The sequence below is a fragment of the Camellia sinensis genome, chromosome 12, assembly GCF_055761805.1.
Source record: "Camellia sinensis isolate YWXY chromosome 12, ASM5576180v1, whole genome shotgun sequence".
Lineage (NCBI taxonomy): Eukaryota > Viridiplantae > Streptophyta > Magnoliopsida > Ericales > Theaceae > Camellia > Camellia sinensis.
The window spans coordinates 26,406,446-26,419,009 of NC_138972.1; the positions used below are offsets into that span (position 1 = coordinate 26,406,446).

Below are 12,564 nucleotides of genomic sequence, written 5' to 3' on the forward strand. Positions count from 1 at the left end.
TTATTTTATTGAAAAATATTTTTTGTTATTTTTTGGGCAAATTATAAACACCCCTCGAGGTTTGGTGAAAATACAGATTCTCCCTAAGGTTTGAGAAATTACAAATTGCTCCCTGAAGGTCAAATTTGCATATCAAATTAGGGAGAAATTTGTATGAAAATAAAAACCTCAGGGGGCAATTTGTTATGGAAATATAAACTTCAGGAGGCAGGATGTAATTTCTCAAACCTCAGGGGGAATTTGTATTTTCAGCAAACCTCGAGAGGGTGTTTGTAATTTGCCCTTATTTTTTTAAGTATTGGCCAAATAATTTGTTATGGTTTAGATATATATGGCCATCCAATTTTTTTTTTAAATTAAAAAAAATAAATATTTTAAAAAATAAAATCATTATCTTAAAACATAAAATAAAAAAATATTTTTTAAAATTTTTCTTTAAATAAAATTTTAAAAAGAGTTTAGTTACAAGTTTTGAAAAGAATTTTAAATTAAATTTTAAGTTGTGTGTTTGGTTACATATTTAAAAAAGAATTTTGAATTTTGATTTTTTTTTTTTATTAGAATTACAATTTCAAAAGAATTTGGTTATGAGGATTTTTATTAGAATTTTGAGGTGGGTGTTTGGTACCCAACAACGGCTATATCTTTTTATCCTCCTCTCTCATTTGCGATTAAGCTCACATCCCGAACCCACTATCGCTCTGTCAAAAGTTTTGGTTAGGGTTTCTCTCTCTCTCTGGAATGGACAGTCGTCCACCTCCTCCTCCACTTTCTTCACATTCCCAACCAATCCGCCTCCATCCCTCGCCTTCTTCGGCAACGGAACCCCCAATTCAACGTCCTCTCCGTTCTCTTCTCCCCAACGATAGATCCAGCATCGTCCCCCGTCAAATTATGTGAATTCACCATGTCTCTCACTCCATAAACGTTGAAGATTCCCAAAACGGCTTCGAAGAAGGAGAGATTTGAAGAGAAACCTGCACAGAGAAGAGAGGTGAGAAGCCATGGGAGGGCAGGGAAACCCTAGAGAGAGAAACAGAGAGGGGGGAGAGAGAGGGGGGAATGGGGGAGGGGAGAGAGAGACGTTTAGGGGGAAAAAAATTTAAAAAAACGATTGGGAGGAAATCGCTTCTTCCTGCTGTGGCGGCATCCACCCGACCCGGATGTCGTCTGCACTGATTCGACGGCTGGGGATTGGGAGGTCACGGGGGATTTCAAGAACACGTCCATTTTCGCCACAATTGACAGGGTTAGTAATTTTACATACATAATATGTGCTATATATTTACATATATACATATTAATTGTGCCAAATTTAGTTGTTTGAATTCTCAACTTGTATCTGTAGAATTTGTGTGAAATTCTCGTAGAACATTCTGGTAATCTCGTAAATTCCCTACTCTGAAATTGATTGCACTGTGGTTTCCTTTTCATTGATTTTTTTTTTTTTTCTTTGTTTCTTTGTGTCTGAAATTGATTGCAGTTTGCAAGTATCTTTTTCACCTTTGTTTTGAATCCTGCAATCCCAAATCACATTGTTGTTAACCTAAGATAACATGGACATAATAAAAACGGAATAAAAACGATAGTTCATATATATACCGGAAATCTTGAATTACACTTGTTGTTGGTGCCATTGACTGCTCAAAGTTTGACAGGTTCAGCCCTTTGATCCCCACGCTGCAGTGTCTTTCTGAGAGTAGATTAACAAATTAATACACCATGGTTTTGTTTTTCCATATCAAATTCTGATAATATTCATCTTTTCAATGACAAAGCCCCAAAGGTTAATCTATCAACAATAGAAAATTTTCTGTGTTTTACATCCAATTTTTGTTTACATGATGGAAACAATCAAATCACACTAAGTTAGGTAAGCTACCAAATATCATACAAACCAAGCAGATAATAAAGATTTTAGTCTTTCAGTTTAATGGGTGTGTGGCTTGCACCCATTACACAAAGATTCAATTAGAAAACTGGCCCACCAATAAATATTATATCTATATTATGTTGTGGTTTGGCAAAAAAAAATTTTAATTGGCTTTTTAGAGTTGAGATTTTTTTTAGTTGGGATTAAAAAGTTTGTTTGGGTTGATTATTTTAGTTTAATGGGCTTGGGGTATAGGTTTTTGAGAATCTAAAATGCTTTTGGTTTACTATGATTATCTCTTTTGTGACTTGAGGAAAAGTTGCAGACTTCAAGGATTGCATTAGGGGGACCAACCTTTCATAATTTGATTTTGGGGAATCCATTTCCTTGAAACCCTAATCTCAACCTTATGTACTTAGTACTAGTTTCCATAAATCCTAATCTCAACATTATGTCCTTTTGTTACATTATTTATTTATACAGCCGGATCTATTTAAAAATAAAAATTAAATCATGTTTCAAAAAAAAAATGTATCAAAACTTGACATGGCACAATAATCAAACTTGCTCACCCTAATAATGGAAAATTTCGGTGGATACATATGTAAATATAAGTTGGTGTTAATTTTGCAATTTGATGTTGATGGCAGTAGTTTAATAGGCCCCCATCCTTATCAATAAATATGTGCTATATATTTACATCATAGTTGTCAAATCGAGATTCGTATCGTGAATCGAAATGACCTCGTACCGAATCGCGAATCGAATCGAATCGTGAATCGTAAAGATTCGGTCACTTTTTCTAAATTACTTAAAAATATATATCTACACATTTAGATGTTAAATGTATCTTATGAATATAAAATATTTAGACTTAAATCAACAAAATTGTTATTTTGAAAGATAATCACGTAATTTAATAGGTAAGAAGTTAACAAAGATTCCTATATAAAATCACAATCTTACCTTTTTTTTTTATTTTTTAGATATTTTTTATCAACCATTCTTAATAAAGATAAAAACCAAATAGACAAACTATTAATTTCTAAAGTAACAATAGTTAACAATGATATTGATATTTGGACAATAAGCATATATACTTTTCTAAGTAAGAGTGAGCAAATAATAAGAAAGGATTATTTAGGATATTTTATTTTAAAGCCTAAAACATTTTAAAAGGTATAACTGACCTCACATATGTAATATTCAATTTAATAAAATAATAATAGATAATTCATAGTATAACTTTAATCTTAAACATCTTTAGAAGATATATTACAATTTTTTGAAGGGGAAAAAAATGAGAAGAAATGTTAAAAATATGTTAGGTCTGATTGAATCTGATTGAATCTGATTGAATCCTATAAAAAAATTCCATGATCACTAAAATAACAACAAATCATATATATATGTTGATTATTTTGGTATTAAATGTTATTAGAAGTTGTATTATGTCATTTTCACTAAAAAGATGGAAAAAATGAGTCGAAAATATGTGGAACACAATAATTTTAAAAATTGCATGAATCGTAAAAAGTGAATCGAATCGTGAATCGATTGTGAATCGTGCGATTCACTAGAGATTCACTTCCAAAATAGATTCACTCATAGATTCGTATCGATTTTGCAAAAATTGCGTATCGAATCGTGAATCGAATCGCGAATCGTAAGATTCTGATAACAGAGATTTACATATATACATATTAATTGACACAATTGACGGGGTTAGTAATTTAACATACATAATATGTGCTATATATTTACATATATACATATTAATTGTGCCAAATTTAGTTGTTTGAATTCTCAACTTGTATCTGTAGAATTTGTGTGAAATTCTCGTAGAACATTCTAGTAATCTCGTAAATTCCTGACTCTGAAATTGATTGCACTGTGGTTTCCTTTTCATTGAATTTTTTTTTCTTTCTTTCTTTCTTTGTGTCTGAAGGCAGTTTGCAAGTATCTTTTATCTATGTCTTGGCTGTTTAATTATCAGTGTTAAGTATTTAAGAGCTTGTTTAGTACATGATGTACATCGAATTCTGTTCTTTTATTTTTTTAGCAAGAGAAAAAAAGCTCGAGATATATATATATATATTGCATGAGAAGAACATGTTTTGTCCTCTTTTTGATAACCAAGTCTATTTATTTCATCCATGAAAGCCATTGACTTCCATTCTTAAATGAATGATCAAGTTATGTTGGCTTTTATTAGTGGGAAATTGTTAATGGTGGACTGTGGAAGCGTATGTGCCTTTGTTACTGATCTGTCTGACGTAACTCATGCTGTATTTCCATTTGCATATGAAGTTGGCAACTAAGATGTAGTGACTTGTGACTCCTCCCTCATCCTTGTGTTGTTTCGTAAATAATCCCACATTTGGTACTGCAAAAGTTGCTCAGAATAGCTAATCCCGCGTGACCCCTTTACCTACATATGAGGGATTATTTTGTCCTAGGGGTGGGACAGTTAAACTGGGGATAACTCTTTTGCATGTGAATGACTAAAATGCCTTTGCCTGGCTTACACATTCGGGGGTATCTTATCTGCCTAATCCAAACCGAAATCAAACATAGCCGGTGTAAAGTGGTGACTGTGCTCTTTTTTTTGGCACCTTTCTAATATATTTACTTGTCAAAAAAAAAAAAAGGGAAGAAGAAAGAAATGGGCCGGAGTCTTTAGTGATTTGTTTTTGGTGATGCATCTAGGAGCACAACAGGAGAATCGTTAATGGAGGTGTAGTTTTTATTTTGGAGTCGAAACATTTGATATTGAGCCCTTTTTTGGATTACTATTGTGTTATGTCTTGATATTTTGGAAATTTCCTGTGTCGGCATGTTCGTATCATGCGTAGTTTATGGGCAATAACATGATCTTTACTGGTTTAGATAGTCTAGTTCCTTGAGTTGTTGGAGCTTCTGTATAATGGTGGCCCTAATTTTGTAGGCATCTCTTTTGAAAATGAGACTTTAAACAGTATGGTTTCAAAGCTTGGTCATATATGGCAATAGTGGACCAGAGTGATGGTCTCTATATTCATTTTAGCAGGGGAATTAGACAACGCATTTGACATCAAAGTTTCTTTGAATCTATTTTATCTGTACAGAAATGAAAATTCTCTTTGCATGGAATTAGCTGAATGTCTTTTCTTTCTAGTACAATAAAGCTTGGTTGCAAAACCAAAATGCTGATATTCATAAAAATAAACTTTTCATAAAAAACTGAAAACTGCTCGTAAAATGTTTGGGATGGTTATTATTATTATTATTTTGAATTTATTGTCGACAGCAATATAGTCTAAAAAGAACAAAAGGTTATTATTCTTTTAGCCTTATTGTTGAGTTTTTAGAACCCAAAAGCACATGCATAAAAAATTCTCGAATTTCTTCGAGAATAAGTAGATAAGGAGAAGAGGTGAACCAATATCAGAATAATTGGAAGATCTTTTGGAATATTAGTTTCTAATTGCTATGACCTTTATTTTAAATTGTTTTACTTGTGTTAAAATGTTGAGTTCATATGACAACGTTATATTTTGTCTATGATTATTTTATAGTACAAAAGAATATCAGCTTTGAAACTGTCCTAAGTGTGCTTTTGCTGTAATAGCGCTGTTGGAAATTATTTTAATATGCATTAATAAATCTTCTTCTGTGCTTCAAGTGTTCACCTGTCTTTCAAAGTTTTTTTTGCTATTTCCATTGCATTTGTGGCATGTTTACTAGATATTCCTTTTTCGGAGTCTTTTTAAATGTCGTGCTGCAACAAAATTTTGATCCTTGTGCATGATATTGCATTAGAAAGCATTGCAATTTTAGGCTATTTACCTTTGTGGAGATGTTTTTCTTCTTATTTTTGTGTCGATTTTTAATTAAGAATTTGGATTATCTTCTTTATTTTTATTTTGTATATTCTTTTCAATGATGACCAAAATTCTTTCAAACCTGATAGTCTCTTGTACAAACTTTATGAGAAAACAGGATTTTATAACAATGGAAAAAGGAAATGACAATTGCAATTTCATTTTTAACATACGGTTCCCACCATACTTATAAAAGTAGCATGTGCAACCCTCTTCAAATTCTTTTGTCGACAGAATGTTCATTTTTTTGGATGTTGTACCAGTCTCAGTTACCATCCTTGTGCTATGTCTTGATAGTCTTCTTTTTTTAATCTTCTTTCCAAGAGGATGAAATAATGAATAAGCTGCGCATCTTTTGATTTGTCCTTTGAACTTTTTTTTGATAAATAATTTATCCTTTGAACTTTTCATCCTTGAGATCCCACTTATCTGCTAACTGGGGGTTGAAAAGTTGCTTGGCCCATGGTTAGCCAAATTCTCCCCATGATTATTCTTAGATGGATGACAGTGGCATGAATATGCAAGTGGTTATTGGATTAGGAGTTGTTTCTGGATTTTATTTTTTGTTTTGTGGAGATGCATTTTCTTTCTGTGTTTTCTTACTTGTAGAGGATGCCTCATCCTTGCCTCTTTTTTGATCTATTCAATAAATTCTATTTTTGCTGATCAAAAAAAAAAAAAAAAAAAGTTTTGTCATTTGAATTCAGAGGTGGTTGATTGGTTTTGAATGGTATAATTTCTTCTTTTCCTGATGTTTATTGTTTTTTACTGTCCGAGGTGCATTCTTTACAGAAAGCTGTATAGGGTACAAGCTTCAGTTCACAAGTCAAGCTCACTTATAAATGGTGTAGAATTCAATTTATTTGATGAGCTTGCTAAGGCTTGGTTTGGCTTAGTAAGCCATGATTGCTTTGATGGTTTTATTTATATATTTAAGTCTTTATGTGGAATTTTATTTGTACCATTTAAGTAGGAAAAGATTGATGCTACTTTTTGCAGTGAAGCATTGTTGGAGGATAATTTAAGAGCAACCCACCACTTGCCTTGATGAGTTTGGATCATTGAATATTAAGCAAGCTGAGTTAGTTTATTATGCTAACTTGTGCTAGATGAAGGTGAAGGTTCCCACTTCATCTAGACTGTAAATGAGATGAAGCCGGCCAAGTACAAGGAGCTTGAGCTTGGTTCAGTAGCATAGGAGCTAGGCTCAATCTCAACTTAGACTTGTTTTGACAAGTAAAATTCATACAAAGCCGGTTTTTGGAGATAAGCCACTACTAATTCGATATTTCCTGGAGACGTTTCTTTGATAGACTGGAGTGTAGTTTTTGATTCTCTCTTCTTCTTCTTCTTCTTTTTTTTTTTTTTTTTCACTTTTTATTTATTTTTTTTACAAGATGTAGTTAAGAAGTTTAGCTTTTCTCTGCTTCTCTTTCTTTGGCTTCTTGCTTTGCACTTCAACTTTTCAATGAGAATCTTGAGGGTCCATTTGATTAAGTAAAAAATATGATGGAAAACAAAAGTGATAGATAGTGAAGTGAAAGAAAAGGTGAAAGGAAAATTTATTTTCTCATTTGCATTTAGTTTAATTTTTTATGAGAAAGTTACAATAGTTGGCTACTTTAATGAGAGAAAAAAGTGACTGTATTTTTTTGTAAGAATCTAGAAGCAAAGTTGCCATTCTGGTGTGGGTTGTATAAGATATTTAACTTTGTTGTATTTTCCACCCTTCTCCTGCTAAACAAATACATGAAATTAAATAGTTGAATTTTTGTTCTCTTTCCCCATCTTCATCCTGTTCAAACTCAGTCTGAGTGATTGTTGTTTCTTCAGCAGTCACTTGCTTTGCTGACATCAACTGTTCGTTTGAAATTATTTTGCAGTTGTATCCTCCTAATGATTGGCTAGTGGGGTCATCCTTGCCCCCTAAATTCAGCCCAACCATTATTGAATCAACACTCAATGAGCTTACCCCAAACAATGTTAGGTGAGTTCATTGTTGCTCCGAGAAGCTCTAACTTACTATATTACTGATACATATGTTATGATTGACACTTCCTTCCCTTTATATATTTGTTTTGTCCAGGACGTACATTTAGTATCGATGATGCAAAATGTCCTTAATTTTGGCATTAGTAAACAGGCTAATGAAGTATCTGTTCAAAAACATGCTAATGAAGCATTTAGACTTCAGTTTACACAGAGCTTACAAGATCACTCTGTGCATGCCTGCAATACTTGTTATACATTGCATGTTTGTTTTAGTTATTATTAGAGAGGTCCATTACATGCTATGAACAAATAACAGAGACGGGAGTTCGCAGCTCAGATAAATAAATGATTGCATGTTGTTCTTATATACCTACTTTATTGAAAAGACACATGGAAATTGCTTCATCTTCAGTTGGATCAGAAACTATCCAGAGAGTAATGTGACTAATAAAGTTTCTGATAGAATTGTTGTCTTTGCGAGTTAAATATCGTAAGTGTCAATATAGTCAATAATAAGACAATTTGCATGTCGCTGTGCATACAAGATCCAAATGCCATTGTTTCAAGTATACTCATAACATGTGGTTTGGCTGGCATAATATGAAAGCATGTTTAAGGTGAATGTTCATTTATTTCATCTAGAAATTTAGGATGCTAGGAACTATCCAGAAAGGATGGGAAAACTGAAATTTAGGCAATCAACAATGTCTTGCCTTGCTACTTGAAGGTTTGATTTCAGTAGAATATTCAAAAACTTGATTAACGTCTGCTAATTTGTCATTGGATTTTACAGTAATTATGGGTATTGTGAGTGCTCAATTCATCTTTCCCTCCTCTCCGTTTAGTACATAGCTAGTGCTCTGTTATCAGAATCTTACGATTCGCGATTCGATTCACGATTCGATACGCAATTTTTGCAAAATCGATACGAATCTATGAGTGAATCTATTTTGGAAGTGAATCTCTAGTGAATCGCACGATTCACAATCGATTCACGATTCGATTCACTTTTTACGATTCATGCAATTTTTAAAATTATTGTGTTCCACATATTTTCGACTCATTTTTTCCATCTTTTTAGTGAAAATGACATAATACAACTTCTAATAACATTTAATACCAAAATAATCAACATATATATATGATTTGTTGTTATTTTAGTGATCATGGAATTTTTTTATAGGATTCAATCAGATTCAATCAGATTCAATCAGACCTAACATATTTTTAACATTTCTTCTCATTTTTTTCCCCTTCAAAAAATTGTAATATATCTTCTAAAGATGTTTAAGATTAAAGTTATACTATGAATTATCTATTATTATTTTATTAAATTGAATATTACATATGTGAGGTCAGTTATACCTTTTAAAATGTTTTAGGCTTTAAAATAAAATATCCTAAATAATCCTTTCTTATTATTTGCTCACTCTTACTTAGAAAAGTATATATGCTTATTGTCCAAATATCAATATCATTGTTAACTATTGTTACTTTAGAAATTAATAGTTTGTCTATTTGGTTTTTATCTTTATTAAGAATGGTTGATAAAAAATATCTAAAAAATAAAAAAAAAAGGTAAGATTGTGATTTTATATAGGAATCTTTGTTAACTTCTTACCTATTAAATTACGTGATTATCTTTCAAAATAACAATTTTGTTGATTTAAGTCTAAATATTTTATATTCATAAGATACATTTAACATCTAAATGTGTAGATATATATTTTTAAGTAATTTAGAAAAAGTGACCGAATCTTTACGATTCACGATTCGATTCGATTCGCGATTCGGTACGAGGTCATTTCGATTCACGATACGAATCTCGATTTGACAACTATGAGCTAGTGTATTTACTGGTAAAACTTCATTAGTACACTTGCCCAAATGGAAGGTAATGATATTGAGGACATTTCTTTCACTTGGCAATTTTGGTGTTGAATAGATGTTTAGACAATAATGAATACTTGTTGACTATGCTCTTATGTCCATTCTTGCCCAACAATTGTTGGGACACTTGCAAAAGTGTTCACCTTTATTGACTCAAGTACGTGCAGTAGTCCAAGGGCATTACTCCTCCTTGTCAAAGAATTTTTGTATGGTTATTATTTTAGGTTAAGTATGCTATATAAGTGAATTCACTTTCATTATTGTACATCACATTCCATCCCACATCGTCTAGGTAGGAGAAGTTCCTGGGCTATATAAATGAGTTCATATTCCTTCCAAGTAACAACATGCTTTAAACCCTTGAGGGCCTAGCTCAAAGTGAACAATTGTTATGATTTGAGATGGGTGTTATAGTAGCAGAAGCTGTTAGAATATTTCCTTATTTAGATTAGATTGTGATTGTGATTGATTGATTGTGATTCCTTAATCAGTCAGTCAATCAATCAATATAAAAGGTGATTCCTTAATCATTGCCTTAGGGCTTCCTTTTGTAATAGTTGATTGATTAATATAAAAGGTGATAAATCATCACTCAAGCTTTGTATTCTCTTAAATTATATGGTAGCCAAAACCCTAAAAACCGTCACTCACACAACCGCTACCATCAACCAGCCATCACCTATCACCACCCATCCTGTATCGCTGGTCCCTGAGTCTCTGTCGGAACCAACCAAGGTCCCATATAGCTGTTTCGACTTCAGCCGAATGCCCCTCTGGCCTAGTTGATCCTCGTGAGGGTTGTCCTAGCCTCTCTTTATGTATTTTGGCTCCTGTAGATGAGTGTTTGTGGGTTGCCCATCTTTTGTTGCCTCTGAGTCTCTGTGGGAACCAGCCAAGGTCCCACAGAGCTGTTTCGACTTCAGCCGAAGGCTCCTCTGGCCTAGTCGACCCTTGTGAGGGTTGTCCTAGCCTCTCTTTATGTATTTCGGCTCCTGTGGATGAGTGTTTGTGGGTTGCCCATCTTCTGTTGCCTCAAGTTTCTTTCCCTCTACCTATGTTACATGGACTCTTTGGAATTTCGAAGGTACCTGTGTCGAGACAACACGGGTACGGGTGCGGGATACGGCTTCTTAGAAACGGATACGGCAGAAGAATCGAAAGAGAAGAGAGCAAGGGGAGAACCTGGCCTTCGACTTCAATCGGTTGCAGATCATCGATTGATCTGCGAAGTCGATGTACTGTGCTTCGTCGTCTTCCCCTTTGATCTCGATCTCGGACTCTCTTCGTCGTCTTCCCCTTTCGTCGTCTCTGCGAAGTCATTGCTCTACCAACCAATTTTCTAGGTCTTCCCCTTCCGTCGTCTCTGCGAAGCTAACACAATTTTTATTTCTATAGGTCTCTGACTTTTCTTTTTAATATAATTTGAATTATATATAATATAAATTATATTAATATAATATAATATTATTTATTCAAAAAAATATTATATAATATAATATATCATAAATAACATAACTTTTATGTCTAAAATTAAAATAATTTATTTTATCATATATAATATAATTTATTTTATGTCTAAAATAATGTTTATAATTTTTATTCATTATTTATTTGTTATTTTTTTTAATAAAATTTGTTATTCCTTAAACTTTTTAAACTCATCTTCATATAATAAATATATTTAAAAATAACTATTTAACGTATCTCCATATCCGTATCCTAATTTGGATCCGTATCCACGTATTTTTAATTTTTAATTTTTAATTTTAAAGTGTCCGACCCTTAGATGCACACCCGTACCTGATATCCGCACCCGAGTCCGTGTAACGTAGATTACTGTTAGGAATCTCTCTCTCTCTCTCTCTCTCTCTTGATAAATACTATTAGGAATCTCTTTCTTTTGTTTCTTGATTGATTTGCCGGAAGAATTTAGCTTATGGGTTGATGTATAGTTTGGCCTTTTTCCCTCTTATGTAATTTTTGCCCGGAATTTCTTCTTGTGTCTCGTTCTGGATTTTATCTACCGGGAAGAGGAAAATTCTCCTTCATTATTCCCCCTTGAGGTACAACATGAACAAAATAAAGTTGGTTGTCTTAAGGCTGGTCATGTTGAATTCTCAGACTATTTAATCTTGGATTAGAAAACTTAGGCTGTCATTGATTTAGTAGTACTGGAGGGCCAACATCAATCATTATATTCTCCTATGTGTTGGAGGGCTAACAAGAATTTGAATCAAATGGAAATTGATTGGATGGGATTTTGGTGTGCTGAGAAGTTGATGTATAAATGCATAGGAGGACTAGTTCCAACCTTCAAAATCACAATTGAAGAAATAATACCTATTGGGAGCAAATATCAATCATTTTATTCCTCCTTTGTGTCTACTTAGCAAAATCATAGAAGAAATAATAATACATATTGGGAGCAACTAGAATGGAAAGAACCCTCCTTGTGTGACTTGACTGCTTAGCAAAATCATAGAAGAAAAAATACATATGAAAGCAAGTCAAATCCAAACAAAAGTATAAAGGAAAATATTAGCCACAACATATCCAATTTTTTATAGGAAAACTTTTGACTTGAAGGATAGCTAAGGGACAAGCTTGAAAGAAAAAATCTTCCATTGCATGAAAATTGTGAGTTTTCAATCAACTTTGTTTCCATCTATTAAAAAACTGAGATCTCAAGTGGAAGCAGACACCCAATCTATTAAAAAACTGAGATCTCAAGTGGAAGCAGACACCCAATCTCTAGGGATTTTCATGGCTCGAGCAGTGGCCAACGATTTTGCAAAGTCTAAGGTGGTTTTAACTTGGATTTTGGATGGGATTGGTCTTCAAGTCATCTCATTTATAAATACTCGTTCCATCCCCAACTGTTTGTCAATTTTCAGCATTCATGCATTTTAGTAGGGTCAATAAATAATGTATTTTTTTCCCTACAAA

The 12,564-nt window shown here is 33.0% G+C and overlaps 1 long non-coding RNA gene across 1 annotated transcript in view; it reads left to right on the top strand.

The window, feature by feature from the left end:
* Positions 1-637: 637 nt before the first annotated feature.
* Positions 638-12,564, top strand: part of LOC145788933 (uncharacterized) — a 35,891-nt gene continuing 23,964 nt past the window's right edge. The window contains exons 1-2 of the long non-coding RNA XR_014346083.1: positions 638-1,249; positions 7,620-7,723. This is a non-coding gene — a long non-coding RNA (uncharacterized LOC145788933). The remainder of the gene's footprint in view (positions 1,250-7,619; positions 7,724-12,564) is intronic.